Below are 25815 nucleotides of genomic sequence, written 5' to 3'. Positions count from 1 at the left end.
ATTTAATTCTTAAAATAACTGAATGAATGCTAAGTGCAGTAAGTCAGACAGAGAAAGACAAACACTATGTCGCTTTCTTATGGATTCTAAAAAAGCCAGACTCAGAGAAACAGAGTAGAATGATGGCTGCCAGGGGCAGGGGAGGTGAGGGAGATGGAGAGAGGCTGGTCAAAGGGTACAAACTTCTAGCCAGAAGAGGAATAAGTTCTGGGTATCTCAATAAAGCTAGGAAGGAGGGCGGAAAAAATGGCCCAATGAGATGAGTTCTGTTACCTCCATTGCCCATGTCAAGAGCCCGGGGCTCCATGGGGTTGGTGAGCTGCCCGTGGTTGCAAAGTCAAAGTAAGGTCAATGTAGGCTGGGAGTGGGACCTGCACCTCTCTGATTCCATCACCCTGTGTCCGGGTGACATGTTACAAGATGTTTCTCTTCAACATAACTTGGACCAATTCACAAACCACTGTGGGAGGGGTGCCTGGGTGGCTCAGTGCGTTGTCTGCCTTCGTCTCAGGTCATGATCTCAGGATCCTGGGATCAAGGCCTGTGTTAGGCTCCGCGCTCAGCAGAGAGTCTGCTTCTCCCTCTCCCTCTGCCCCTCCCCCCAGCTCGTTCACATGCGCACGCTCTCTCTCTCTCTCAAATAAAATCTTTAAAAATTAATTAATTAATTAAAAACAAACAAACCACTGTGGGACATCTGTTTTAAGTTAGGAGTCGAGATTTGTTTACATCCCCAAATTTACAAAGATCACAATCGAAATCAGATGAAGACTTCAGCGGAATTTAAGCACTGAAAGGGAGAAGATGAGAGAGGGAATCTCCACGTGTTGGGTGGTCCCAGCGGGCCAGGCACCATGTGCACCGCCTCCCACAGAGCATGGCACCGTGGTCCTCTCCACGGCCCTGCGGGGTTGCTGCTGCTGACTTCACTCTGCAGAAGAGGGACGGAGCTCTCAAGAGGAAAAACAGCATGCCTGCGGTCAAAGGACAGAAACAGCGAAGCCAGCTCTGGAGCCTGGGACCTCTTGTCTCCAAAGCCCTAGCTCTTTCCAGCAGATGCTTACTTAACACCTCTGTCCCCTCACATAATTACCTCTTGTCAAAGTGGCCATAGTCCAAGAAATGAAGAAACTAGAGGACAAGCCTCATCTCGCTGATCCCTGTGGGTGTGAACCCATGGAGCGTGACACGCTGTGCCAGACCCTGGAAGTCCTGCTCGACCACCACCTCCCAGCTGTGCAAGCTTCTGTAAATGTCCTCACCTACAAAATGGGGGTGATAAGAAAGCTGTGGGCCCCCATAAGGCAATGTACAAGGCAACCTGGCATGGTCCTGGGCACACAGTGAGTGTTGGTGTGCTAGTGCTGAGGTCCTCATGCTGAGCTCCCGTGTGCCCCGCCCCGTGCCACACTCTGAGATTAGAAGGTGTGACACATGGCCTTCAGGAAATGTGGCACCTGGTTGAGGAAATAGGCGATCAAACAATTAAATCCCAAGGTAAGGGTCTAAAAGTGTGGCAGGGGCACCCGAGTGGCTCAGTCGGATAAGCAGCCAACTCTCGGTTTCAGCTCAGGTCATGATCTCAGGGTCCTGGGATCGACCCCTGTGTTGGGCAGGGAGTCTGCTTGGGATTCTCTCTCCCTCTCTCTCTGCCCCTCCTCCCACACTCACTTTCTCTGTGTCTCTCTCAAATAAATAAAGAAATCTTCAAAAAAATAAAAATAAATAAAAGTGTGGCAGAAGTAATTCTGCCAAAGGACTTCAGTAAAGGATGAGAGATGAACATATGCTTTGAGAGGCCTGAAAAGGTTTCATGCAGGTGGGATAGGTTCCTAGATGCTGAGAGAGACAGAGACAGAGACGGAGAGAAATGGAGGTCTGGCTTTCCAGCAGGGGGGTCAGCATGAACAAAACCCCAAGGCAGGAAAAGAAGGCTGGTGGGCAGACGGCCCCTGACCCTGGACTGGAACAAATTGTCAAGAAGCACTTGAGTGTGAAATCCCAGGGCCCCTGACTGGGCTTGAGTCTTTCCTTGAAAATTTCACAACAATGCAACGGATGACACTGGGCGGGGGACAAAGTTGTTTTCTTATCCAGCATGTGATCTTTGAAATGGCATTTACAGCTCCAAAGCAAAGTTCAGTTTCAACTTGCAAGTGACCCTCAGGAATGAGAGGTTTATTCATTGTAGGGGCCGAGGGCTGGCCGCCCCCAAAATCTGCCACTATGGCATATTGATTCTTTTATTTAGTTTACAGATTTTGTTTATTTATTTGAGAGAGAGAGTATGAGCAGGGGGAGGGAGAGGGGCAGAGGGAGAAGCAGACTTCCTGCTGAAGCAGGGAGCCCAGTGCGGGGCTCGATCCCAGGACCCTGAGATCATGACAGCAGAAGGCAGATGTTTGACCGACTGAGCCACCCTGGCGCCGATGGCATATTGATTCTTTTAAATAAAAGTCACTCAAGAGAGGATTTGTGCAGGAAGGACACTCAGACCCTCCTCCACCCCCCTGGAAGCAGGAAACAAATCCCCCACATGAAAGGCAGAGATAGCAAGAGGTGGAGAGACACCCCCATCTCCAGAGATGAGAAATGGAGAGCCGAGAAGGCTGTAGAAACACCCCTGGTTCCTTTTACTAACGTACTACCCCAGCCCAAATGCTGTTGAGAATTCCTCACTAATTGAGCCTCTTTATTAAAGTTACGTGTTCTTTGACCTGTGACTTCCTCCCAGATGTATTGTCTCTTTGTCTAAAAAGTAAATAAACCGCCTGCCTTGGTCCTTTCTTTCGGTCTCAATTTCATTATTGGGCCTCCCTGTGCCTGTAATAAAACCCTGGCTTTTTCTCCTGTGAATCTGTCTCTTGTCCATTTTACTCTCAGTCCAGCTGGAAGACCTTGAGGGGAGAGAAGACTCCTCCTTCCCTTCACCATTCACTCAGCACCTGCTGTGTCCCCAGAGCCCCACTGGGGCTGGGGGTTCAGCAGCAGACAAGATGGACACCACTGGGCTCTCTGAGCTCCCTTTCCAGCAGGAGTCACGTGGGAAGCTGCTTCCCACACGGTTCCATCGGTTCTTTCACCGCCACGTGTGCAAAGGTGAACGTGCAAAGGGGCGATGACTGGCACTGGGGTTCAGGGCGATCCAATGGGGCTGGAAGCCTCTGGCAAGACCAAGGCAGAAGTGTCACAGGGAGCCAATCTCCACCCCACGCTGCTGAGTGCTGTTCTCCCTCGGGGCCCTCTCAGGACTCTGTATGAAGAGCCAGCCCATGCTTATGGCCCCAGAGGAGAGGAAGGTCGAGAAGCCAGGACCGGGGACAAGAACAAGAACCAGGACACCGGTAGCTGCCAAAGGAGGGCTGGCTGGGCCCAGACCCCTTGGGGGAATCAGGGTATCTAATTCCCATAGCAGCTGCTGGCATGTGGAAGAAACTCCAGCACACGTGAGTTGCATGCTTGCGGTAATCCTCATTGACCTCAGTTATAAACGAAGGAAGGAATGCCCAGAGGGTCTTAGAACAGGCTCTAAACCACACAGCTAGGGACAATTTCAGAATTCAAATCCGGGGCCGTCTGGCTGCCCAGCATTTGCCCTCTCCTGCCCCATGCTGCAATCCCCAGATCTCATGGGAAGAGCAAAGAAACAGGTCCTCACTCCAGCTGGGTCCTGGCCCCCTTTTGCTGACCTGAGCTGGGCTCTCTGCAAAAAGCATCTGGGAGCTCTCCCTTGAGGGGGCGGGGGCAGCGGGACAAGCAGCTTCCCAGGTTTGGTGGGAATGAGAGGAAGGAGTAAGAATCCTCTCCTGAAGCCCCAGGCTCACACAGCCAATGCGGGCCTGTCACCAACACACCTTCTTTTAGGACAGGAAAATGCTCTCAAATGACTCACGCAAGGAGGTGTCTTTCAAGAGATCTGTATTGCATGGAGCACTGGGTGTTATACGCAAACAATGAATCATGGAACACTACATCAAAAACTAATGATGTACTGTATGGTGACTAACATAACATAATAAAAAAAAAATGAAGAGTTCTGTGACCTCCAGAGCTTGGGGTGCAGGATCATAGTGCAGACCGGGGTCCAGAGCACTCACTCCCTAGCACAGGCTCCACCAGCCCTGACCTGTGTCTCCGGGGCAGAGGGACCCTGAGGTCTCTGAGCCCAACGGAGAAGCCAGAAAGCAGCAGGCAGGGCTCTGAGTTCCAAACCTGCCAGTACCAGCCGTGGGACTTGAGCCATGCAGCGGGGATGCCCTTACACATTCATTCATTCAGCATTTCCTGACACACATACTTGCCCGGAGGGTTGCTGTAAGGCTTGGAGGAAACCAACAGGGGATCGGAACGTGCGGTACCAACCACAGAGCACCTCACGCCTGGTGGGCAGGGCTGGCAGGACCATTTCCCGCTCTCTGGTGTGACCCCTGGGTGAGAACAGTCCTGAGCTAGCCACGTTGTGCCCTGACCCTAAGAAGCCATCCAGGGGCACGTGGCCACAGGCAAGTCACTGGCCCTCAGCTTCCTCGCCTGTAAAATGAAAGGGGTCCGCGGAGTCGAGTGCAGATCCCAGTCTCAGCAGCCCCCGCCAGCTGCCAGGGCAGGGGTGGCAAACATTTTCTATAAAGGGGGAGTAAATACTTTAGGCTTTACGGGCCTTAGGGTCTCTGTAGCAAGGACTTAACTCTGTTGTTGGAGCTCAAAAGGAGCCGGGGCCTAAATGAACGGGTGTGGCTGTGCTCCAGAAAATGTCACTTCCAAGACCAGGCATATTTGTCCCCCAGCCCATCATTTGCTAACCCCTGCCCTAAAGGGACCCCAAAATACTGCTGGACTTCGGTGGTGATAAAGAGGATTTGAACACAAACATCTCTGTGACTGGACACTTTTTTCGACCACCCCACCAAGTCTGTCCTGCCGTGGACGTGTGATTCTCTTAAAACCAGGGTAACCCCCATGAGGACACACAGCAAGCATCTTCCTCCTTCAGACCGAACTCCTAGCTAGGTGATGTTGGGAGAGTCCCCCCACCGTTTCCGGGCCTCAGCCTCCTATGTACTTTTCAAAGACCTCCTCTAGGACAGGGGCAGCAGCCAGTGGGGTGTCCCGGGGAACAGCCCCAGAACACTGGTACCAAGACCTGCCCCCCACAAAGGTAGACACTTGGACTCAGGGAAATGAAGCAACTTGCTTGATGTCACAGAGCCAGGAAGAAGTGTCGAGACTGGGACCGGAACCCATTCCTTTGGCACCAGAGGCCGGAGCGCCTGTCTCCACCCCACACATCTCTCCTGGGATAATTCCAATGGCCCTTCCGATCCACTTGTCTGAGTCCTGGGAGGGTGGAGGACCCCACAAGTGCGATGAGAAGGACGGCAAAGGGGAGCCGGGCAGCTCCTTCCATTACACAGCTATGTGCCAGGCTGTGATCTCAATTACGGGAGGTGAACAGATGAGGAATCGGGCCCAGAGAGGAACAGAGACTTGCCCAAGTTCACACAGCCAGGAAGTGGGAGCCAGGACATGAACCCAGGCCCGTCGGACCCCACGCAGAGGGCTCTGTTGACTTCTCTGGCCATGGTCTTCCCCTCCTTTTTTTGTGCTCAGAGAGGGGCAGGAGCCAGGGAAGACATAGTCTGCAGGTGGCACAGAGGTGAGATCCCAGGAAGAGGGTGCCCCACCCCCAGTGCCCTGTCTTGAGGCAACTCCCCAAGCCCACAGGTGTTCATGAGTCCAAGCTGGGAACGGTCGAGAGTGGGCCCCCTCGTTCAGGTGGGGAGAAGCCTCTGCAGCGGGGAACAGCAGCTGGTCCAGCGCCCAGGGAGGGTCCTCAGCTGCCAGGAATTGCCTGGAGGTCTTGAACTTCTGAACCTTCTCACCTCCACCTGAACCCAATGAAATAGCCTCTTTGCTGTTATGACTTTACAGCCTCGATCGTAAATTCTTCCTTGATCCCACTTTATGGCTGCAGGGTGAAAGCATGTGCCCAGGGCGTAGCTGTGGGGGAGAGCACCCCCCGGGCTTTATAAAGTGGTGCGGGCCCAGCTAGGAGGCATCCCAGGGCTGCTCCAGCAGGAACCGTCCACGGTCCCAGGGAGGACAGGCCCCCAGCCCAGGCTCGCCCCCAGCAAGGCCCAGAGGAGCCCTGACCTTGAAGCAGCGGCCCCAAATCCTGCCTAAGCATCTAGGCAGCCGCTGGCATCTTCCTGCCCGGTGTTCCCCGTGACCTCGAACGACACTGAGAAATGAGCCAGGTTGTAAGACGATCTTCCCTCTACAGAGGATGGGCCTGAGGCCCAGAGAGGGGGCATGTCCAAGCCCACACACACAGAGCCCAGCCAGGACGAGAACTCGGGTCCAGAGCTCTGACACCACCGTTCTTCTCACAAACTGGTGTCTATGGGGCAGCATATTTTAGCAGAATGGGGTTGGCCTCATGGCCCCCTCAGCCGTCCTGGGGCAGCAAGTATCACCACCCAATTTGCAGACACATTCTTGTATCACACAGGTGTTCATAAAACACCCCCACATCCTCTGATAATGAAAGGAAGCCTCACCACCCCTGCTCTCCACAGGAGGGCCAGGTATCAGCACCCCACTATCCCCCCAACCCTCACGCCTGTGCCCTAGGGAGCTTGGAAGGGGAGCCAGGCCTGTGCAGTCCCGCCCTTTTTTCTTTCCAGGCTCCTGAGAGCCACACTTTCATGGGCGGCATGAGCCCCCCTCTTGCTCTTCCCTGGGGAGCCCTGTCCATGGAGGGATGCGGGGAAGGAGTGAGCGTGAGGGGCAGGCTGTCAGACTCTGGCCTCTGGAATGAAGCCACATCCTCCAAGCTCAGCTCAATCAGTAGTAAAGATGCTATCCTGGCCCATCTGCCTTCCTCCTGCATCCCACTCCCAGGCACAAAGGTTGGGAGGTGGAGGACACTAGTGTGTTTGGGGGACAGTACGGCCCTCCCATTCCACAACAACTGTTCCTCCCTAGGCCTCTTTCTGTGTAATGTCTACCACTCCTTGGATACAAAGTCTTTGGAGGCCCTGACTTGTGACTGACCAGAAGGAAGCTGCCCAGGGGTCGGAGGAACAAGGCTCTAGGACTGGGGACCAGCGAGCAGCCAGAGATAGTCCACGTTCAAGACTACAGCCTCGGAGGTGGGCAGCAGTGAGGAACAGGCCCTGCTCTGGGTTCGGGAGCTCTGGCTCCAGCCTCCACTCCCAGCCCGACTTGCTGGCCCTCTTCATCCCATCACCTCAGCTTTCTGGACTCCAGTGTGAATAGGGTAAAGACAGGACACCGAACCAGAGGATTTTGTGAGATCAGTTCAGGGCTGAGATCTCGATTCTGTGCCTTTTCCTTTAGACCATGGTCCTCAACCCAGGCTGCACGTGAGAACCTCCTGGAAAAGCTCTCATAGAGCTTGATGCCCAGGTCATTCGACTGCTGAGCCATAATGATGCCCTGCTTCCAGCGAGGAAACTTGACTTTGAAGCCTGAGCAGCAGGACAGAAACTGGGCGGCTGCGGAGAGGTGACGCCAGGAGGCATCTGAGTATGAGGAACGAACTTAAAATAAGTCTCAGCATGATGAGTCCAGCTGGGTTTTGGAGTCAGATGGACCCCAGTCCCAAGTCCTGCTTCCCGGCTCACCAGGAAAGCTATTCACTCGCTTCTCTTGAACACTTCGTCTGTGAAATGGCCACAGTGACTCCTCCCGCAGACGATTACTGTGGGGATTACAGAAAAAGGCCCTGCAGGCCATACAATAAGCATTCAGAAATGTCAGCTTTTATGATCAGTGGTACATTGTGCACGCCCCTTTCCAGGGCAGGCGGGTAAGCGTGGCAGTTAAACGTGTGGGCTGGGAGCAGGAGTGCCTGCATCCAAAGCCGGCTTACTTGCCTGCTAGCTGGGGGTCTTTGGGTGACTCCCTCTTTCCCCGACACTGAGGACACTGAGAGGTGGCGTCGTCCTGGTAGTGAGTACAAGTGCCTACCGCGGTATGAAGCAACGGGAGGCGTTCAGCTGCTTTCCTCCAACGGTGGAGGCCCAGGCACCCATTAAGTGGGTCCAGGCCGTGGAGAGACATCAGATGCTAAGTTCAGGAGTGGCTCTGCCCTGGGGACAGGCACTTGTTTCCTTGTCCTGCCTCCTGGGCAGAGTTGAGCAAAGGGATATGAAATCACTTTATAGAGCTGGAATTACCTTCCTGGGACACAGACGAGGCCAGGGCAGAGGCCAGAGCTCCCAGGCCCACTAGGGAATTGCATCTGTGGCTTTGGTCCCAGCACAAGTGCACTGAGCAAAGGTCACAAGCTCTCCACATCAGAGTCAATGTCGAAACTTCCTCTTCCAGGTAGAGCTCCTCTTTGCCCCCGTCTCAGGGTCCAGGAGGAAAAAGAGGAGTGGCCTTGGAAACAGGCAGAACTGCCCTGCGTCCTGGCCCCGCTGCCTATCAGTGATACCCTACTCCTTGTGGGCCTCAGTTTCCCCATCTGTAAGATGAACACAGGTCCCTAGGGCATGGGTTCATCTTAAGGATCAAGATGCTTTGCAAGGTGCCTGGGTGGCTCAGTCAGTTAAGTCCTGGGATCGAGCCCTGCATCGGGCTCTCTGCTTAGCGGGGAACCTGCTTCTCCCTCTTCCCTCTGCCTACCACTCCCCCTGCTAATGCTCTCTCTATCTCCCTCTCCCTCTGTCAAATAAATAAATAAAATCTTAAAAAAAAAAAAAGGGATCAAGATGCTTTGCATGAACATGCAAAACCTTCCAGAAATCCTGAGACAAGGCCCTTCCCTTACCAGCTATGGGACTGGGGGGAAAGGACTTTGTCTCTCACAACCTCAATTTCTCTACCTATAAAATGGGTACATAATGATATGTACCTCACAGAGGTGTTGTTAACAAACAGTGAGATAATGTCAGTAAAAATTAGGACACTGCCTGGCCATAGTAAGTGCCAGTAGGTCATAATATTGTCACTGTGGCTGGTCCCATGGCACCTGTTTCTCTCTGCCCCTTCTCTGCAGGGCAAGGATGGCCATCTCCTCTCTGCAGTCCAAGACAATCTTTGGAGCAGAGGATCCAAGGCCTTTGAGGGGGCTCAGCCCCCTGAATCCCCTGAGGCGGTGCCCCCAGACCCTGGGAACGAAGCCATCGTAAGACAAGGAACTCGTGGCCTAGATTGGCTCATTGTTCAGCCTGGCTGAGGGGAGTCCCTCCACCTGGACTTCTTTTCATCTGTCCTCACAAATCAATAACTGCTTACCTTGGAGAAGTTTTAATTAGTTAATGCCTGCTGAGTGCTCTGCTGATAAACTAGCCTGCTATCATGCTATAAGTATCTGCCTTATGGTTGCTATTTTTATTATTATTGCTGTTGTTATGAGATCTTCATTCCCTGAGCCACATAGCTGGCTTTCTAAAAAAGACTTGGCTTGAGCCTCCTTCCCCAAAATCTGGGGAGAGGGACCCTTCTGGACAGCTCACCTCGCCACTCCCTCCTCCACCGCTCTGTACCCGCCACCCAGCGGAAAGAGGCTTCCTTCCGAACCAGGAAACCTTCAGCCCACATGGTCTTTGCTCTCCCAAACCACAGAGTCATCCGGGCTCTCTGACCCTGTCAGTGAGGTTCAGCCCCCCTCCATCAGCCACCTAAGGAGAACAGTAGGAGAGAACATTTATTAAGCGTCAACTGTGTACCGGCCATGGTGCAGTGTGCTTACTGCCAGTACCTCCTCTGGTATTCAGGGCAGAGACCAGCACAGGCTCTGTGTTCCCAGTGGAGTTGACTGAGCCTCCGGGAGGTTAGGGTACTTGCTCAAGGTCACAGCGTCAGCAGGGAGGGACATGTGGAGCTGAACACTGGTGTGTCTTTCTGGCTCACACGCTCCTAAGCCCCCGGGGCAACTTTTCTGGCCTTGGCCAACCAACTTTCCTTACTCTATTAACAGCCTTGTCAGAGGCCCTGGGACCTCAGCCTGCCTGCTTGTCTTGAACACTTTCAAACCACCCCCACCTACTCCCCACTGTGGGTTCTGGCTGGCCGGTGGGGCAGGACAGGGGCACAGGGCATGGCCTCTCCCTGTCAAAGGCACACTCCAGAGACCCTTGTGATCACTACTCCAGGGAAGAAGGACACCAATAACAAAAATAACTCCTTCTTGGAGGAAGAAGCAATATCTGGGCTGCGTGGCACAGGGGGTCAGAGCCTGGGCAGAAGGAGTAGGGAAGGCCTGGGTTCAAGCAATGCACGTGCCTCCCACCAGCTATGCGACCCTGGGCACTTGTGGAACAAAGTCCTTGACTATGAAATGGCCATCCTGGTGGCATCTGCCCCGCAGGGATGTCAGGAGGGTTAAGTGAGAAAAGCTATGTGAAGGGCGTAACATGCTAACCAGTGCAAAGTGGTCCTTTTCACTGTTCATAGTAATTATTACTAACATATAACAAGCGTCACCCTGGGTCAGGTGCTGTTCTGGGTAACTGTCCCGTTTTATTTCATTTACTTACCCCCCCCCAAGAACACTCTGGAGATTCTATTTTACATTTGGGGAGCCTCCTGTTGTCGCCATGTCACAGACAGGGAAAACAGGCTGGGAGAACTGACTTGCCCAAGGTCATGCATTCTTTTTTTTTTTAAGATTTTATTTATTTATTATTCGAGAGAAAGAGACAGAGCAAGAGAGCATGACCGGGGGTAAAGGCAGAGGCAGAGGGAGAAGCAGACTCCCCATTGAGCAGGGAGCATGACGTGGGGCTCAATCCCAGGACCCTGGGATCATGACATGAGCCGAAGGCATATGCTTCACCAACTGAGCCACCCAGGTGCCCCCAAGGTCACACATTCTTAACTGAACTTTCTATTTTGAGAAATTTGCTTCACATGCAGCTCTAAGAAATAACAGAGATCCTGTATACCCTTTGTCCTGTTCCCTCAATGGTAACTTCTTGCAAAATAATATCACAACCAAGCACCTAGAACTTTCCACCACCACAAGGATCCCTCATGTTGCCCTTTTGTACCATACCCACTTCCCTCAATCCATAACCCCACCTTAACACTGTTTAGAGAACTTTCTTTATCCCTCCTTTAGGGTGGGTCTGTTGGTGACAAATTCTCTCCATTTTCATTCACCTGAGAATGTCTTGAGAATGTCTTCATTTCTGAATGATATCGTCACTGGGTCCCAGAACCCAAGTTGATGCTCTCCCCACCATACTGTTTCCAAAGCCCCAGCCAGTCTACCTTCTTCTCTCCACCTTCCTGGATCTTGTTATGTTTGTTTTCTCTCTAATGTCCAGAGTCTTCTGTTGTGCTTAGCAGGAGGAATAGGGAAAATTATGTCTATGCAATCTTCCCAGAAGCAGGCGTCGTACACACACACACGTGTTAATACGTGATAGAATCTGGTTCAAACCCGGGCAGTGGAGGCTCAGACGTGATCACTAGGCTGGCTACTCCAGCCACCTGAGTTTATTCAGCTGTGCTCCTCGGGGACTGCCCTCCTTCTCTCTGTCCCCATCACCCCATCTAGCCACGGGCCAGAACTTTCTTCTCAAGCACAAGTTTGAGGTCCTGTTGGCCGAGCACAGACATCTTTGTAGAATGCGGACAGAGGCCCGTCAGAGGTCTCGTGCTCACGTATCACTGGCATGTGAGCTGAGCCATTTAATTATGCATGAGGCCCACTTACTAAAGCCCAGATACTTGTTCTTTCCATTCATTCATCCATTATTTAGTGAATGCAAGTTACTGGGGATACAAAATCATAGCTGCCTTTTAAATTGTGCTCTAACTTTGTACCAGGCACTTTGCAAAGCACTTTCCGCATCGGCCACCACTTGGGCACATTTCCAATCTTCTCTGCCTCATCTCTTACTCCAGTCACTACTGTGGGAAGCAGGGCCTTGCAGCCTTGACCAGTTTTATGAGCGTACCACTGACGATGCCTTTCCCACTTCCTGTCCCCAGGTGCCTGGGGGACACCCACTTGGCATGGGCCACCAAGCATACTGAACGTGCAGGGCAGCTGACACCCTATTGTATGATTCTTGGCCAATGGGAAACAGGACTGGTGGCTAGATACTTCCCTCTTTACTTCGTTGAGCAGACAGCTCTGAACCTAACCCAGAAGGCTCTAGAAGGTACTCTGGGACCAATATTCTAGTCCTCCTTAAGGTGGCCAAACTCTTATCTAAAGGATAACAGGTCCTTATGTTGGCTTTCTTTCTTTCCTGTGTTTATTCCCCCAAATTCTCACTCCTCCTTCCTGGATCACATTCCCAAATAAGTTACCCACACATAAATCTTTGCAGGAACACAGGCAAAGACATGGGGGGCTGCAAGTGGCCCTAGAAGGCAAGCCTCAGGATGACATTCCGGAACTGTAGAGAACCCCTAGAATTCGGCATGATGGTTCCTCAGACCTCACCTGTGGTGGACCAGGACAAGACACAGAGGGACAGCGAGACTCTGAGCTATTTGGCGGCTGTGGCCCTTGACCAGCCTAGGGGAGATAAAAATTAGAAAGACTATGGAGTCAGGCAGCTTTTCTTAGTGGCTTGAGAAACCTTGAAAGCCAGTGACAAGCCCAGATCAGCCAAATATCAACTCAGGGCAGAGGTGTCCTGCCTCTGTGGCAGCATCATGGCTCCCCTCCTCTCCTGCCGGGCAGAGTGTGCTGAACACTGGGCCTGGGAGCTCATGGGAGGATGGAAGGAAGCCGAATGCAGAGGAACGAGCCCCCTATGATAATCAGGGGACTGAATGGAGCCCCGAGACCCGAACGCGGACCGATGGGGGGATGAGCCTGAGAGCAACACTCGGTGGGGATGCCCCTTGAAGTTGGAACAGGGACGCTCTCATGGAGGCGGGGATGCTGGAGCGGCTCTGGCGCGGCCTCGAGAACGGGGCCAGAAGACTTGGGGGGCAGGAAGGCTAACTGGGTTTATCCTGCAAGATGGGCAGACCCGCCCTTTACTGAGGCAACAAGGAACACACGGGGGGAGTCAGGCAAGGCCAAAGCAGAGTGAACCAGCATCTCTGAGAAGCACAGAGGCAGCTGTCCTCTGCAGGTGACCGTTCCAAAATGTCATCCTAAGGATCGCTTTCTGGGGCCACTTGTCATCCCCAGTGTCTTTGCCTGGGTTCCCCCAAGAGTTTATGTGCGGGTAGTTCATTTAGGAATATGATCCAGGAAGGAGTGAAGACCAAGAGATTCAGGTGGAAACACTACCTACCCCAGGATCTCTGATGCCCACGGATGCAGGACAGCGCCTGCCCTGCCCCTTCTACAGGTGATGAGACCAGACTCCGAGGGCGGGCTGACGGCATTCTGACCTTTCTCTCGTCGGTGTCTCAGGGTCTTCAGGGACAAGGCCAGGGAAGCTTGCAGCAGCCTTCGTCCTCCCCGACCTGGGTGACCCCGTCGTGGTTTTATGTTCCACTGCTCACTGACAGACTCGTCACCTGTCATGAGGGCAGAATCCATCACTATTATCAATAGAGGTAATGGATAATTAAACAACAAATGTGCTAATCTCATTAAGCCATTTATTTAATTAATTAATTTTAATTCACATAATTAGTTAATATGATAATGCTTTCCTTCATCTGAAGACAGCCCGCAGGCTCTCCAAGCTCCGTGTATTATTATTAATGGGTTTTCACACACTGGGAAGGAAGAAGTTTGGGGAGCTGCTCAAAGTCACAGAGTGGCCCGATGGGGATCACTGAGCCTGTGGGGAGGCCCACTGCCCTTTATCTGCTGATGCCAGGGCCCCCGCCATCCCCCCGTGCTCTCTCACGGCCCTCCGGCCTCCACACTTGCCCTTCTGGCTGTCTGGAGAGCCCTCCTTTTCTCCCTGAGCAGCGACATCACCCGTCCTTCGGGACTCAGCTCGGGGGGAGGGAGGTCACCTCCAGCAGGTGACCAATGTTGTCCTGGCTGGGTTAGGTGGCTCTCTGAAGGTGCCCTGCATAGTGGACGTCACGCTGGTGGAGTGTCCCCCAGATTAGAATGCAAATCTTTTGAGAAAAAGGGCTGGGTTTAGGACAACATCGACATACACAGCAATGACCATCCTTCACTGAGCATCTTCTCTGCGCCGAGCATTTTCCCGGGCACGCTGCCAAGAGCCACCTTTGATCCTCACCCAACATTGAGCAGTGGGAACAGTTTCCTTTTTTTTTTTTTTTTAATATATATATATATATGGAAACAGCAACTTCAGGCAGTCAGGACATTTGCCCAGAGCCACGCACCACACCTGGGACACAAACTCACGTTCAGGTGGCTCCTAAGCCTTCTCCCTGAACCACGACAATGGACTGTCTTATTTGTTCTTGAAGTCTCTACCGTAGCACGGGACCCACTTACCAAGGGCTTGTAGAATGAATGAAAGCCCCGGATGCCCCTTAACAGATGCGGATCCCATAGGAGAGACACAAGAAGACCCCAGGCCAAAGGGGGAGTGACGATACGTTTGGAGGAATTCTGTTATTCTATTGATCGTTTGCAGTAACATTTAAGGACATTAAACATTTTAGTCCTGTTGGTAGGATTACATTTTATTCTGAGGCTTAAAACCGCAAACAAAAATAATAATTCCATTAGTTGAAAATGGTAATAATCCTGGTGAGTATGAATTTTATTGCTATGGTAACCGTAAAGCCCAGAGATAATAAATAAAAAGTTCCCGCATGTTGTGGGAAGTACATTTGGTTGCCAACACTCCATCAGGCATCATAATTCCATTAGTGGTTAAAAATTGTAATAATACCCCTGAGAATAATTTTTATTGCTATACCTGTAAAACACAAAGATAAGAAATAATTTTGTCAACTGGAAAGTGGTGATAATAACTCAACGGTGTTAGTGAGAAGTCTGTGCTTTGGTTTCAGTGTGACTAGCATCTTGATTTGGGGGCGGTAACACCTGAAACAGTGACTCAAAAGCTGTTTTAAATGGAAGCCATTTCTTTCTACCATTTCTCTTGTCTTCCTGGCAAAGAAAGAAGGTGCTCTTGAGGGTAGCTCTGCATTTTTGCCATCCATCCCAGGGCTCAGCCTTCCAATCTGGTAAATGGGACCATGTGGATTCTGTTTCAGTTTAGACTAATGTTTCAGGATACAGCCATTTGGGACAGAATGGTGACCCTGGCCACAGGGAGCCTCTGATTTGGGTGAAGATGGATATTAACACCATGCACACACTTGGGCTTGCCCATTGTTGGGAGGCAGCGGGAGTGAAGGGTAGGGATGTCACCCCGAGGAGCTGGTCTTTAAGACACTCACCCAGGAGCTACCTCAGCCTGCCCCCCAGAGGGAGGTACCTCTCAAGAAGCATCTGGAAGCTGCTTTCAGCCTCACGTGTGTGCCCCGGTCTGGCTGCCCTGCCTCTGGAGAACACTGGCTCTTTTTCTCTCCCAGGAAACTTATCTACCCCGGAACTGGCCTGGGATGGGGATTCCGGGAAATGGCAGCTCCCAGCCTCTGCTCAGCTGTGAAAGGAGAGACGGTGATGCTGAGCTGGCCACACACTACTAGCAAAATTAGTAAGTTACTCTTTGATGAGAGCCGCAAAGGGCAAGCACAAGGCTCAGAGAAATGTGTTAGGGGGACCTGAGGGACTTTAGAGATTCCAGGAAGGCTTCCCGGAGGAAGTGACACTTCACTTGAGAAGCAGAGGATTTGAGAAAGATCCATGAGAGCAAAACGCAGGAGAGAAAGCAAGCAACTAAAGCCAGAGCCGGGACTAAATCAAGGCAAGTCAGGTGCCTGGAGCGTGAACCTCTAGGAGGCATTCACCCCTCCCAGCGCCTGGCCCCCACCCGGCCCTCCTGAGCTGCGAGGAGCCTGGCCGGCTAGAGCCTGAGCTGAAGGATCTTAGGGTCCTCTAGCACTGGGATGGCTGGGTGTTAAAAAACATTTAGTGCCTCCTAATTCCTCTCTTCCAGAAGATTCTGGGTCCTTAAAGTACGAGTGTGGAGGCCATGACAAGAACAGAAAGTGCATCTGTTGCAGTGAGCATAATATCATGTACAAACTTGTCAAATCACTCTGTGGTACACCCAAAACTAATGGAACGTTGTGTGTCCACTATACTCAAGTAAAAAATTAAAAATATTAATTAATTAAAAATGAAATTTTTTAAAAAGAACAGAAAATGCAGCTCAGGACAGGTGTCCCTGGGGAGCTGAGAGATGGGGGGGGGGGGGTGGCGGTGATAGGGCCACCTGCTGGTTCTAAAGCGTCAGCCCACCATGCTCTGAGCATAGCAATTCACCCAGAAGCCTTGCATTTTGATTTGATCTCCTAAATCCACTTTCCCCCACTGGGGATTATTTATTCATTAATTACTTTATTCATCAAACATTCATTTAATGCCTCCCATACGCCAATCACTGTTATTTCCATATCGTCCTCAATCCTCAGGCAACGGGAAGGTAGACACGACCATTCCCACTTTATAGATGTGAAGGCTGAGGCTTAAAGAAGTTAAAGTAAATGCCAAGGTTTGCATGGCTAGCAAGTGGCAGAGTTTTGATTTCAGCCACATCTCTTGCCCCCCAGTCTGGTGTCCTTTGCCTCACACTAAGGGAACCAGGTAAGGTGAACACATCAAGGCTGAGAATCAGAGATCACTAGTTCCAAAGCAGGCACACCTTCACGAACCGGGAAGACCAGACCAGGGGACCCACAGGCTCACAGGAGCTGAAAGGGCAGTCTGCTGTTTTAAGATCATGACAGAGGAATTAGTGTGCTCATGTGCAAAATTCAGGCAATAATCCCTCCCTTGCAGGTTTGTTGTTTAGAGCCACAATGTACATCTGTGCAGGTTGTGCACTGCATTACTCTAGAGGGCACTATCCCCAGTATCATCATGGATTTGTATATTTATTATCTTCAGTTTGTATATTTATTAGTTTTCCAGTGGGTGGCAGGAAAGTGGATAAAAGAATAGATACCATTTCCTAAATCCCACAAAAGTGCCCTGTGGGCCATCAGGATTTCTAGTGTGAGCCTTCCAGGAGACCACGTGTATCTAGTCACTGGCACGGTGAAAGCCGTTGATAACCACTAGCTTCCCAGCCCTTCTGCCATGAGGACCCGCACTCCTGCTGGACCTGCCTCACAGTGCCATTTTGAAGATGAACTAGAATAATGGGTATGAAAGTGTCTTCACAGGCACCCTGGGCCACTGTCAAGTGCAGCGAATGATTTTATGGTCAAGGACTTTAAGGGAGGCCCTGGCACCAAGGCTAGGCCTGGATCTACCCAGGGAATACATTCTGTGCCTCCTGTGCCAGCTGGGCCGAGGCAGGCTCGGGCGGCAGGGCCCCTGTGCTGAGCAGAGGGGTCTGCCGCTCGCAGAGGGGACAGGGAACCATGGCCCAGCAGTGGCGACCCTCGGACCCTCCCGTCAAAGCAATCCGCAGTGCTTCCATGGCGACTGTCCAAGGAGCGGGGGAGAGAAGGACACACACCGTGGTCACAGCTCAGGAGGCAGGGAGAAGAGATGGACAATCGGGGGACCCAGGAAGTGGGAAGACCCCAGACGAGAACTGGGGAAGAAGAGGGAGTGGAAGAGAATGAGAGAGAGGCCGAGGAACATTGGAGACAAGAGATCAGGAGAAAGACCCAAGAATGATGTGAGTGCATGTGTATGTGTCTGTCTGTTTGAAAGACAGACACACACACGGAGGAGGGAAGGAGGGGACGGGAGAGGACAGGAGGGGACAGGAGGGGGCAGGAGAATGAAACGCAGGCGGGACAGGACCGCAGGGCTGTAGAGGGACCGTTTGCAGGTCTCAGCTCCGCTGTTTGGCTGTGCCATCATGGGCAGGTCCCCTAATGTCCCCCCGCCCTGGTCTCTTCACCCTGGCTTCCCACCACCCTTCCCCGTCCCCGCCCCACTCCTTGGGCTGTTGCAGGCCCCGGGAGAGGACAGAGGTCAGCCTTGGGAGTGTGGCAGACTGACGGAGGTTCCCATGACGGTGGTGGTGACGGGCTTTGGGTAGCTCCTGGTTTGGCCGGGCACAGGCGAGCCCTGGAGTCTGTCTCTCACAGGGCTGGGCAGGAGGACTAGCAAGACAGGACTAGCAAGACATGGGGGAGCCATGCACCGCCTTTCACCAAATGGCAAGGCCAGTCCGGGAATACTTTGTCTTGACCCCTGGGAAGTACTGACAGCCCACAGGTGCCCTCCCCATGCCGTACTCCCACACCAGGCTCTTTGGGGACTTGGGAGACATTGACAGGACAGCAGCTGTGGCAGAGAAGCTGTAGGAAGCCGGCCCATGTGCCTGCCACTTCTCCCCTCTTCTCTGAGTGTGAAAAGCCCATAAAACAATTAGAGCCCCATGTGGCCCTCCTGTTCAGGAGGGCGGCTGTTTGTGCTCTGTCGAGTGTAATCAGTGCTGAGATAAGGGTCCCTCTTGCAGCTGTGGGAGAAGATAGGCAGCCCCATAAACCCGGGTCACTGACAGGGCACGGGGGTGAAAAGGCAAAGGGAGGAGCGGGCAGCACCCCGCCCTGTTCCAGAGAAAGTCTCCAGCTGGAATTCTGACCTGGGGTGGGGAGGGGGGTCGTAGGCACCTTAGTCGGTGGGTTCCTTCTCTGGGTCCATCATGCTGCCCGGCCCAGACTTGGGGAAGCTGGCCAGTAGATGGTTACCCACTTTTCACCAACCACCAGGGTTGATCTTGACCATACAGCTCAGCACAGCAGCTGCAGGCAGACCAATGATCAAGTATTGAACCATTTCTATCCTGCGCCCACAACTCTGTCCCTGACCCTCACCCCCAGACCACCCCTACCGCCCAGCCTTGGGGAGCCGCAGTGGGGGGGGGGGTCCTGGCCTTTCTAGCCCCCTTGCATCAGGTCTGATTAGACAGCACAGGGTCCCGCCAGTGCTTCCACACAGACGATCTCCCCTACCAGCAGCCCCGGTTCACTGAGCGGGAGGATCTTAGAGGAGAATGGCCTGCCTGTGTTTGGAAGCTGAAGGGCCAGGGAGAGGTTGGAGGAAAGGGAACAACCCTTCAGTGCACGCCTGGCGTCTGCTGTGCCTTTCCTCAAATGCTTTGTTTCCTTTAGTCCTGACCATAGGGTAACAAGATGGAAGAAGTCCTCCACCAGATTCCCTCCAGCCTGACTCCCAGAGAGCCGTGTTGGCACACTGCTGAGGATGTACGGAGCAAGCCCGAACTCTCGGCCGTTCCCGAGAAGGAAAGGAAATCAAGCCATGCCTGTTATCAGGGCCTGGCAGCAGCCTGGATGTTCTTGCCGTGTGGGATAAAATTCCCAGGAACTGTGGACAGGCAGTCTGAGGCCAAACCTCTTTGGCGAGGGCGGGGGGGGGAAGCGAAAGGGGTAGGGAGGCCAGTGAGCTAACAGTTTCTTTTTGAGAATCAAGATGTGTCCTCAGCCATCACTTCCAACCCTTGATTATCAATTACTTCATCTGTAAAACGAGGGGCTTGGATTTGATGACCCCTCCACTTCTCTGATTCTACAATTCTCATCCAACCACTGATCCACTGGAAGGAAGGAATATCTGTGGAGGAAGCCATTCGACCCAGGTTAAGAGGTAGCATGTCTTGCCTTAAAGAGTACAAGTTTAGGAGACAGACCTGCGCAGGGCTGCCATGTATGTTTGTTCAGGTTGCACACTGCACAAAGGCACTCTGTCGAGGAGGTGAAGGGGTTTGCTGAAATACTGCCTGGGTTCAGCTCACGAAGCTGTGCGCCTGGGTATGGGGCTTCATCTGCCTGTAGGACGCACCTTCAAATGTGCACAAATGTGCCCTAGGAGCTAGTGGCAGCCTTGAACTTGAGAATTCTATCTCTGTTTTGATGCTTTCTAGCTCTGTGACCTCAGGCAACTAGAGAACCTGAACTTCTATGCTGTCATAACAGAAATCGGGATTGTCGTTGTTTCCTGGCAGAAATGACGTGAGGCTGAATCGAGAATGTATCTCCAGCACCCCGCCCAGCCCCTGACCCATAGCAGGTGGTCAGCTGCGTTTCCCTCCCACCCTTCCAACCTGAATCTCCCTTGGGGAAATGTTCACTGGGATTCTGGTGTTGGAAACGACTACCCTTTACTGGTAATTCTGCCCTTAGAGACTGTCTGCCGATCGTCTTGTCCTGGCATGCCATTTTCATCCAGAATGCTTAGCCAGGGTAGGACATGTGGCCTCCATACACTCAGGGAAGCTAAGACCAGATGAAGTTTGGGTGAAGACATCACACGATAATTGTATGAGTGGATTTCATTGTTGCGTGTGAACCCAAGCACGTTCGGCAGGGAGCACCCTCTCCCTAATGGTTCCTGCATCTCCCCCCAACTCCTGTCTCTTCTGTTTCCCACTTAGGAGGGAAAAAGACTGAAAGGTGGGCATGGAGCCCAAGCATTGAAGCTGGAAGACCCCGGAGAGGTCATCTGGTTCCATTTACTCATCTAGGAAGCACAGCAGGCATCGTTAGGCATCATCTAGTTACCTTACTCTCTGGAACTCACTCCCTGCCTTTCCCGCAGTGCTGATAACCAGTCGCTAACCGCTTTCTCAGCAGGCATGATCACCCCATCTTGGAGCTGAAGAGGCACCAAGGCCAACTGGGACATCCTTTGTGGCTCTGTACTTATCTGCACGCTCCCACTGTGTTCTAGGTTATTCGTTCCTGATCAAGTCTTAGCTTTGAGACTTCGCCATCCTAAGTTTTTTGTCTCCTAGAATCCGGGGAATGTGAATATGTGTGGAAAAACCTGAGACATCACTTTGGATACATTGGGCCCTCCTCCAAGCCTGCAGTGGCTTCTCTATTTCCTATAGGAGCAAGTCAATTCCTTTAACTAGCCCTCTGCTATATGCCCTATGGACAAAGACATAATTAACACTTTGTTTATCCCCTTAAGGAGCTCGCAGTCTGCTTGGGAGCAACAAGGATGGGTGCAAAGAAAGCCAATAAGAACGTCAGAAACCAGGAAAACGGCAGCCACGGTAAATGCCGCAAGGTGACAGGGAGGGGAGAGCCATGACACGTGCACGGGGACTTACGGGCCTTTGACTCCGGAAGGTATTTATTCCAAACTGTCATTTTACAGATCTATATGAGAGCCAGAGAGGGACGTGAGTTATCCAAGGTTGCACAGGGAGGTCGAGGCAGAGCCAGGACTAGAACCCAGGACTCCTCAGTCTGCTTTTAGGTTCTCTTTGCTCTATATTCAGTGTTTCTCTTACATGTTTCTTAGTTTTTAAGTACCCCTCCTTCTAGAGCACATCCATAGCCTGGCGCTGTGAAAACACCACCAGGATATTTCGTGAGGTGCCTGGGGACCTGAGTGCGACTCTTGGTCCTCTGCTGTGTGACCTTGAGCAAGATACTTAACCTGTCTGAGTCTCCTTTTTCTCTCATCTGTTGTCTATCTACCAGATTCCGACTCCCTTAGGGCGGGAACAGCATCTCATCTGTCCTCCCCATGACTGAACTGGGGGGCTTTGAGAAGAACAATCACGAACAGGCCCCAAGCAGGAATGTTCAGGTGTCTGGTGCTTGGGAGACACAACTGAGCAGGAATTAAATGTTCAGAGAGTGTGAGCACATGGATGTCTTGAGAATGGATGAGTGAAAGACAGGAAGGACAGAATGTGACAGGAGAGGGGGGTCCTTCACCTCGTTGATGCTCTGAAAACCTGATACCTACTAAATGTGGAGAAAATGTCAAAGGCTCAAGGTTGGGGGCGCCTGGGTGGCTCAGTCAGTTAAGCGTCTGCCTTCGGCTCAGACTGTGATCTCAGGGTCCCAGGATCAAGCCTCCAATTGGGCTACCTGCTCAGTGGGGAGTCTTCTTCTCCCTCTCCCTCTGCCCCTCCCCCTGCTTTTGCTCTTTCTCACCCTCTCTCTCTAATAAATAAATAAAATCTTTAAAAAAAAAAAAAAAGCTGAAGACTGTTAAAAGGTTTGGTCAGCTGACTGCTCGGGTCTCTCCTGACTCCATCATTGAAGAGTTGCTGGCTCCTGGCTCCCAGACGCTGAGAAGGGGGAATTTCAGTCAGTCTCCACCTTTGCTGTCACCTGTAGGACCATGGGCAAGTCCCCTCACCTCTGTAAGCCTTGGTTTCCTCATCGGCGAAGTGGGGCTCACTGACCCAGAGTGGATGGGAAGAGTCTGATGAGGGGGTCTGCAGTCCCGGGCAGCCCATGGTGGAAAGCACCCACTGCACACATGTCCGTTACTACACGTCTCAGTCCGGGGGCCCCAAGTCACATCCATGAGCTACGGGGACCAGCAGTGCTGGGCCAGAGCCTGGAAAGAATGACTGCTGCTATGGTAATTGGGTCTTTTAGAGCCATTTGCTCATTTTCTCCCCATCTCCCAACAGGTGGCGAGGCTGAATGCAGCACATTCCAAATGTGCAGAAAACCCAGCACAGGATTGTTTAGGAGACAGGCTGGGCTGGCTAATTAAAATGGGCGCATCCGTAGACGGGGACATGTCTCTCCTGAGAGCCCAGGAATTCTGGGAATCAACGCTCAGCCATCAGCAAACACTCTCTCTCCTAGGCACTGGGACTCCAGGAAAAGTGAGTCAGAATCCCGACTCCAGAGGCCAGTGAGGCCCTCGCTCTAGTGGGGAATAAGGCAAGCAGGGAAACAGCAGGTCAAAGCCCACAGCAAAAGGCGTCACAAGAGGAGGACCTCCAGAGTCTCTGGCGGGGCTTTGGGAGCTCACTGGGACACAGAGGAGAGGTCACCTGGGCCAGTATTGAAGGGTGAGGAGCAGCACCTGGAGTGGGGAGGGGGCACTCCAAGCAGAGGAGAGTACCCGGATCAGGTCCAGGAGAGGGAGGCTAGGAGAGAAAACGAGGTCCCTTGCTTTTCCCACAAAAGAGCCCCACAGCCAGTGGCATCACAAGATGGCGAGGCTGGAGCCAGCTCAAGGCCCCTTGCCCGGGAGAGCAGCCCAGTCTGGTCAGCTGTGCCATCCAGCCGGCTCCAGGCATGTCATACCAGACTTCTGGCATCGCCCAGCCCCACCCCCTCATGTTGAAGATGTGTGTGCTCCCCCCCACCTGCCAATCACACCATCCTTCCTTCCAGGGGAGCCCAAGAAACACCTCCTCCAGGTGGCTTTCCCTGCCTCCACGGGCGGACAGGCTCAGACCTCTTATGGAATTTGGGCAATGCGCTGGACTTCCTGTCTGCTTCTTCACCTAACTATGGGCTCCCTGAGGGCAGGGGCAGCGCTTCCTCTGTGTGCTCGTCACAGCACAGTTCGATCTAAGTATTAGGACAATTATATTGACAGTGAGAAAAATATAAGCAAAAAAGTGGGGAATTTATTGGTTCACATAACGGAATTGTGAAGGTCAGGGTAGGGGGTGAAGGAGCAGCCACACAAGGAGAGACCAGTTCCGGCACGCAAACACATTCTGGATGCCCCTCTCGTGTCCATCTTGTGTCTCTAATTCTCTTTGGCTCCTCTCACAGACGAGTCATTTACCCCCTGGGGTCCCATGGCGCCATCAACAAACCCATACAAACACGATTCCAGCCTTCTTGGGAGGTCAGCTCCAGGAGCAGCTGGAAAAGCCTTCGCCAGGCTCTGTCCAGGCTTAGTTACCAGGTGAGCTCAGGTGGGAGATTCACCTGGGCCAAGAGGGTCAAAGCACAAAATTGGGGTGGGAGGGGCCTTAGAGATGGGCTTCCACACAGCGCCGCACCGCACCAAGGACCTGGAGCTGGGAGGCTCTGTGGGAGGTAATGTCACCCAATTCGATGACGGGAAGGTTGTACCCGAGTGAGAAGGAACTGGGGCATCTACTGATGGGTCGGCTGCCACAAGCCCGTCCCCAGTGAGCATGGGCTGTGCATCCAGTTGATCCGCTTCTCTCCGAGGTGCGTGAACAAGAAGAGTGGAAACTAAGGCACTGACATGCACAGGTCAGCTCTGGACTCACACACTTCCTGGGCTGGGCTCACTCGAAACCGACTTCCTGATGGAGATGGGCCTGTAGGCTGCTTCTGGGCCTTTCGAGAACGGCATCAGTAAGAAATCATGGGGCGCAGGGCTAGCCAGAGAGAAAAGCTGAACATAGATGCAATTATTGCAGAAGCTCAGCTGCTCCTACTCATTGCTACAGGGCTGGGACAGCCATTGAAAATGGTCCCAAACTGTGTTCCTAAATGGACCAATCACTGGATACAGGTGGCCCTGGGGAAGGGGGCCTGATCTAGGACAGAGCCACTCCCTTCGATCGAGTGCAGTGCCCAGGAGCCACCAGCAGGCTCCAATCCCAGCAGCCAGGGCTGGGAGAGAGATGAGTCCCTCGGGCCTGGAGGGGACAGCTGGTCTACTACACACATTCCTCCCTACCAACCTTTGATAGAAAACGACGTCTAAAGGATTTGGCAAGAAGCCACCGTCAGAAGAATATTATGGATGCTTGATCATAGGATCAAGCATCCCTAGGGTTTAATAAGATCCCTGGGGTTTAATAAGATCTCAGAGTTGGAATGAGCCTTAGGGTTCATGCAGTCCAGGGCTGTCAAATGAGTGGCCTTGATACCGCCCCTCTCCCACTGCACACCATGGCAGACATCACTAATCAATCACAGCCTTCTTCTTTTGATTGTATCAAAGGGCAGCCAGTACCAATCAATCCCTGACCTGCAAGATAGGACCTACTTCCCTCATCTTCCAGAGGAGGCCCTGCTTAGAGGGGCAGCTCACAGCCGTGAGAGGCAGACGGGGGTGGGTGCCAGCAGACCACCCTCCCTGCAGTGCTCCTTCCAACAATGCTCACTTATGGGCATTTGTCCAGAGAGCAGCACTGCTGGGCGCACAGTTCAAACTCAGCTCCCTTGCCCTGTTGAAGCCCTGTCTCAGCTAGCCGGGCCAGCAGCACAGCGTGGCCAGCAGCACAGCCTGGCCGCCTCCTCTGTCAGCCCTGCTGGGAGGAGGGGTGGGTTTGCACCAGCGCTGATTTCTATCACCCTCTCAGCAGGTTAGTGGGGGCTTCCCATCAGCTGCAGCCCGGACACTGGGAGGCCTTCAACAAGCACCATGGGCTAATTCTGATTATATCAAGAGCATCTCCCTGACTTGAGAGAAAAGAAACTCACATGCACAGAAAAGCGGGGAGAACACCCAAACACGTTGTTACCAATGTGCTGCTGTCTTTAATCTCCATGACAGTTGAAGTTGCAGCCAGATGTGGCAGCCGGGCAGCCCCTCGTGGGAGCTGGCAGGTGATTAGGGAGTGGGGACTACAGCCCCTCAGTCCCAGAGCAGACGAGCAACAAACCCAAGGATACCCACAGAGCCCCCCATCTGACCCAGGACTCCCGACATGCAGGCCAGGGCTTTTCCTGCCGCAGTCTACTGCCTTCCAAACAGGGCCACAGCATGGCACCAGGGACCAGGGACCGGCCACCCCGTGTACCCCGGCTGCTCTGGCTTCCTGAAGGGGTGCTGGCACTCGGAGCTCTGTCTCCCCCTCCTGGTAAGACCAGAGAGGTGCCTAGAATGATGCTGTCCTATGTCCAAGAAGAGGGGAAAATGCAAAGCCAAGGAGGAGGAGACGCCAACCACCCCCTCCCAGTGCAATCTAAGTCCCTGTCATTGCCTCTTTTAGAGTCTCTAGGTCCAGTGTTTACCCCCATCACAGTCACAGAAGGGACCTGGAACCCCATATGGGCTGAATTGTGGCCCTACCAAAATTGATGTATTTGTCCTAACTCCCAGTAATTTACAGCATGAGTGTATTTGGAGAGAGGGTCTTTAAAGAGGTGATGAAGTTAAAACGA

General features: G+C 52.7%; 1 long non-coding RNA gene across 2 annotated transcripts in view; it reads right to left on the bottom strand.

The window, feature by feature from the left end:
- The window catches only part of LOC130544469 (uncharacterized), a 116244-nt gene that overhangs the window by 1612 nt on the left and 88817 nt on the right, over window positions 1-25815 (bottom strand). Inside the window, exon 2 of one of the 2 annotated variants that reach the window (XR_008960757.1) lies at window positions 13239-13467. This is a non-coding gene — a long non-coding RNA (uncharacterized LOC130544469). The remainder of the gene's footprint in view (window positions 1-13238; window positions 13468-25815) is intronic. The other variant, XR_008960756.1, reaches the window with a different exon arrangement.

Source organism: Ursus arctos, unplaced genomic scaffold (genome assembly GCF_023065955.2).
Source record: "Ursus arctos isolate Adak ecotype North America unplaced genomic scaffold, UrsArc2.0 scaffold_21, whole genome shotgun sequence".
NCBI lineage: Eukaryota > Metazoa > Chordata > Mammalia > Carnivora > Ursidae > Ursus > Ursus arctos.
The sequence above is the reverse complement of the archived record's forward strand: the minus strand, read 5'-3'. Positions and strand labels throughout refer to the sequence as shown.